The sequence below is a fragment of the Meles meles genome, chromosome X, assembly GCF_922984935.1.
Source record: "Meles meles chromosome X, mMelMel3.1 paternal haplotype, whole genome shotgun sequence".
In the NCBI taxonomy this organism is placed as follows: domain Eukaryota; kingdom Metazoa; phylum Chordata; class Mammalia; order Carnivora; family Mustelidae; genus Meles; species Meles meles.
This window is the reverse complement of record NC_060087.1, coordinates 77,539,569-77,545,568: the sequence shown is the minus strand read 5'-3', so window position 1 is coordinate 77,545,568 and position 6,000 is coordinate 77,539,569.

Sequence of the window (6,000 nt, the reverse complement as noted above, 5' to 3'; positions counted from 1 at the left end):
TTTGTTACAGTTGATGATCCTACATTAACACCTCACTATCGCCCAAAGTCCATAGTTTATATTAGGGCTCACTTATAGTGTATATTCAACAGGTTTGGACAAATGTGCGATGTGTATTCACCATTGTAGCTTCATGGAGAATACTTTCACTGCCCTAAGAATCCTCTGTGCTCCTATTCATCTCTCCCTGACCCTTAGCCCCTAATGACCACTGACTTTTTTTTTTTTACTTCATCTGTAGTTTTACCTTTTTCAGAATGTCAGTATAGGGGAAATCATACAGTATGTAGCCTTTTCAGATTGGCTTCTTTCACTTAGTAATATGCAATTATGTTTACTTTGTCTTTTCATGGTTTGATAGCTTATTTCTTTTTAGCACTAAATAATATTCCATTGTCTGGACTTATCAGTTTGTTTATCCATTCACATACTGAAGGACATTTTGGTTGCTTGCAAATTTTGACAATGATGAATAAAGCTGCTATAACCATCCTTGTGCAGGTTTTCCTGTGGTCATAAGTTTCACTCAGTACCAAGGAGCATGATTGCTAGATCCTATGGTAAGAGTATGTTTCATTTTGTAAAATATTACCAAACTGTCTTTCAAAGTGACTGTAGCATTTTGTATTCCCATCAGCAATGAATGGGAGTTTCTTTTGCTCCACATCCTGACCAGCGTTTGGTGTTGTCAGTGTTCTAGATTTTGGCTTTTAAAATAAGATGTGTAGTGGTCCCATTGTTGTTTTAGTTTAGAGTTCCTTAATTACACATGATGTTGAGTATATTTTCATATGCTTATTTTCCATCTACATATCTGATTTGGTAAGATGTATGTTCAGATCTTTTGCCCATTTCATTAATTGTGTTGTTCATTTTCTTATTGTTGAGTTTTAAGAGTTCTTTATTTTGGATGACAGTCCTTTATCAAATATGTGTTTTGCAAATATTTTCACCCAGTCTCTGGATTGTCTTCTTATTCTCTCAACAGTATCTTTTGCAGAACAGAAGTTGTTTATTTTAATATCAATTATTTCTTTCATGGATCATGCTTTTGGTGTTGTATCTAAAAAGTCATTGCTAAACCCAAGGTCATATAGGTTTTCTAAGTTATTTCTTAGAATTTTTATAGTTTTGAGTTTTACATTTATGTATATGATTCATTTTGAAGTAATTTTTGTACAGAATGTAAGGTCTGTCTAGATTCATTTGTTATATGCAGATGTCCATTTGTTTCAACACCATTTATTGAAAGACTGTCTTTTCTTCATTGTATTGCTTTTGATCCTTTGTCAAAGATCAGTTAACTATATTTGCATGGATCTATTTCTGAGCTCTCTATTCTGTTTCACTGATCTATTTGTCTATTATTTCAGCAAAAGTATACTGTCTTGCAACCACTCTGGAAAACAGCATGGAGGTTCCTCAAAAAGTTGAAAATAGAACTACCCTATGACCCAGCAATTGCACTACTGGGTATTTACCCTAAAGATACAAACATAGTGATCCGAAGGGGCACGTGTACCTGAATGTTTATAGCAGCAATGTCTACAATAGCCAAACTATGGAAAGAACCTAGATGTCTATCAACAGATGAATGGATCAAGAAGATGTGGTATATATACACAATGGAATACTATGCAGCCATCAAAAGAAATGAAATCTTGCCATTTGCGACGACATGGATGGAACTAGAGGGTATCATGCTTAGTGAAATAAGTCAATCAGAGAAAGACAACTATCATATGATCTCCCTGATATGAGGACGTGGAGATACAACAGGGGGGTTTGGGGGGTAGGAGAAGAATAAATGAAACAAGATGGGATTGGGAGGGAAGCAAACCATAAGTGACTCTTTATCTCCAAAACAAACTGAGGGTTGCTGGGGGGAGGTGGGGTTGGGAGAGGGGGAGGGGGTTATGGACATTGGGGAGGGTATGTGCTATGGTGAGTGCTGTGAAGTGTGTAAACCTGGTGATTCACAGACCTGTACCCCTGGGGATAAAAATACATTATATGTTTTTTTTTTATTTGTGTATTTTCAGTGTAACAGTATTCATTGTTTTTGCACCACACCCAGTGCTCCATGCAATATGTGCCATCTCTATTACCCACCACCTGGTTCCTCAACCTCCCACCCCCCCGCCCCTTCAAAACCCTCAGGTTGTTTTCAGAGTCCATAGTCTCTCATGGTTCATCTCCCCTTCCAATTTCTCTCAACTCCCTTCTCCTCTCCATCTCCCCATGTCCTCCATGTTTTTTGTTATGCTCCACAAATAAGTGAAAGAATATGATACTTGACTTTCTCTGCTTGATTTATTTCACTCAGCATAATCTCTTCCAGTCCCATCCATGTTGCTACAAAAGTTGGGTATTCATCCTTTCTGATGGAGGCATAATACTCCATCGTGTATATGGACCACATCTTCCTTATCCATTCGTCCATTGAAGGGCATCTTGGTTTTTTTTGGATTTTTTTTTTACTTGTTTATTTTCAGTGTAACAGTGTTCATTGTTTTTGCACCACACCCAGTGCTCCATGCAGTACGTGCCCTCCCTATTACCCACCACCTGGTTCCTCAACCTCCCACCCCCCACACCCTTTCAAAACCCTCTGGTTGTTTTTTAGAGTCCATAGTCTCTCATGGTTCATCTCCCCTTCCAGTTTCCTTCAACTCCCTCTCCTCTCCATCTCCCCATGTCCTCCATGTTATTTGTTATGCTCCACAAATAAGTAAAACCATATGATACTTGACTCTCTCTGCTTGACTTATTTCACTCAGCATAATCTCTTCCAGTCCGATACATGTTGCTACAAAAGTTGGGTATTCATCCTTTCTGATGGAGGCATAATACTCCATCGTGTATATGGACCACATCTTCCTTATCCATTCGTCCATTGGAGGGCATCTTGGTTCTTTCCACAGTTTGGCGACCGTAGCCATTGCTGCAATAAACACTGGGGTACAGATGGCCCTTCTTTTCACTACATCTGTATCTTTGGGGTAAATACCCAGCAGTGCAATTGCAGGTTCATAGGGAAGCTCTATTTTTAATTTCTTGAGGAATCTCCACACTGATCTCCAAAGTGGCTGCCCCGACTTGCATTCCCACCAACAGTTTAAGAGGGTTCCCCTTTCTCCACAACCTCTCCAACACACGTTGTTTCCTGTCTTCCTAATTTTGGCCATTCTAACTGGTGTTAGGTGATATCTCAATGTGGTTTTAATTTGAATCTCCCTGATGCCTAGTGATGATGAGCATTTTTTCATGTGTCTGATAGCCATTTGTATGTCTTCATTGGAGAAGTGTCTGTTCATATCTTCTGCCCATTTTTTGATATGATTATCTGTTTTGTGTGTGTTGAGTGTGAGGAGTTCTTTATAAATCCTGGATATCAACCTTTTGTCTGTACCGTCATTTGCAAATATCTTCTCCCATTCCGTGGTTTGCCTCTTTGTTTTGTTGACTGTTTCCTTTGCCATGCAGAAGCTTTTGATCTTGATGAAGTCCCAAAAGTTCATTTTCGCTTTTGTTTCCTTTGCCTTTGGAGACATATCTTGAAAGAAGTTGCTGTGGCTGATATCGAAGAGGTTACTGCCTATGTTCTCCTCTAGGATTCTGATGGATTCCTGTCTCACGTTGAGGTCTTTTATCCATTTCGAGTTTATCTTTGTGTACGGTGTAAGAGAATGCTCAAGTTTCATTCTTCTAAATATAGCTCTCCAATTTTCCCAGCACCATTTATTGAAGAGTCTGTCTTTTTTCCATTGTATATTTTTTCCTGCTTTGTCGAAGATTATTTGACCATTGAGTTGTGGGTCCATATCTGGGCTCTCTACTCTGTTCCACTGGTCTGTGTTTCTGTTTTGATGCCAATATCATGCTGTCTAGGTGATCACAGCTTTGTAGTAAAGCTTGAAATCAGGGAATGAGATGCCGCCAGTTTTATTTTTGTTTTTCAACATTCCCTTAGCACTTCGGGGTCTCTTCTAATTCCATACCAATTTTACGATTATTTGCTCCAGCTCTTTGAAAATACTGGTGGAATTTTGATCAGTGGAATTTTGATCGGCATTAAAAGTATAGATTGCTCTAGGCAGTAGAGACATTTTAACAATGTTTATTCTTCTAATGCAAGAGCATGGAATGCTCTTCCATCTTTTTGTGTCTTCTTCAATTTCATTCATGAATGTTCTGTAGGTCCTCAAATACATATCCTTTACCTCTTTGGTTAGGTTTATTCCCAGGTATCTTATAGTTCTTGGTGCTATAGTCAATGGAATCGATTCTCTAATTTGCCTTTCTGTATTTTCATTGTTAGTGTATAAGAAAGCCACTGATTTCTGCACATTGACTTTGTATCCTGCCACGTTACTGAATTGCTTTATGAGTTCTAGTAGTTTGGGGGTGGAGTCTTTGGGGTTTTCCATATAAAGAATCAGGTCATCTGTGAAGAGAGAGAGTTTGACTTCTTCATTGCCAATTTGGATACCTTTTATTTCTCTTTGTTGTCTGATTGCTGTTGCTAGGACTTCTAATACTTTGTTGAACAAGAGTGGTGAGAGTGGGCATCCTTGTCATGTTCCTGATCTCAATGGGAAGGCTACAAGCTTTTTCCCATTGAGGATATTTGCTGTGGGTCTTTCATAGATAGCTTTTTTTTTAAATTTATGTATTTTTATTTTTTTATTTACAGCATAACAGTGTTCATTGTTTTGGCATCACACCCAGTGCTCCATGCAGTACGTGCCCTCCCTATTACCCACCACCTGGTTCCTCAACCTCCCACCCCCAGCCCCACCACCGCCGCCCCTTCATAACCCTCTGGTTGTTTTTCAGAGTCCATAGTCTCTCATGGTTCATCTCCCCTTCCAGTTTCCCTCAACTCCCTCTCCTCTCCATCTCCCCATGTCCTCCATGTTCTTTGTTATGCTCCACAAATAAGTGAGACCATATGATACTTGACTCTCTCTGCTTGACTTATTTCGCTCAGCATAATTTCTTCCAGTCCCGTCCATGTTGCTACAAAAGTTGGGCATTCGTCCTTTCTGATGGAGGCATAATACTCCATTGTGTATATGGACCACATCTTCCTTATCCATTCATCCGTTGAAGGGCATCTTGGTTCTTTCCACAGTTTGGCAACTGTAGCCATTGCTGCAATAAACATTGGGGTACAAATGGCCCTTCTTTTCACTACATCTGTCTCTTTGGGGTAAATACCCAGCAGTGCAATTGCAGGGTCATAGGGAAGCTCTATTTTTAATTTCTTCGGGAATCTCCACACTGTTCTCCAAAGTGGCTGCACTAACTTGCATTCCCACCAACAGTGTAAGAGGGTTCCCCTTTCTCCACATCCTCTCCAACACACGTTGTTTCCTGTCTTGCTAATTCTGGCCATTCTAACTGGTGTTAGGTGATATCTCAATGTTGTTTTAATTTGAATCTCCCTGATGGCTAGTGATGATGAACATTTTTTCATGTGTCTGATAGCCATTTGTATGTCCTTGTTGGAGAAGTGTCTGTTCATATCTTCTGCCCATTTTTTGATATGATTATCATAGATAGCTTTTATGAAGTTGAGGAATGTTCCCTCTATCCCTATACCTGGAAGAGTTTTAATCAGGAACAGATGCTGGATTTTGTCAAATGCTTTTTCTGCATCAATTGAGAGAACCATGTGGTTCTTCTTCTTTCTCTTATTGATTTGTTCTATCACATTGATTGATTTGCGAATGTTGAACCATCCTTGTAATCCAGGGATGAATCCCACCTGGTCATGGTGGATAATCTTTTTAATGTGTTGTTGGATCCTGTTTGCTAGGATCGGTAATAATCTTAGCATCCATATTCATCATTGATATTTGTCTGAAATTCTCCTTTTTGGAGTTGTCTTTGTTTGGTTTGGGGATCAGGGTAATGCTGGCTTCATAAAAAGAGTCTGGAAGTTTTCCTTCTGCTTCAAATTTTTGAAACAGCTTCAGAAGAATATGTGTTGGT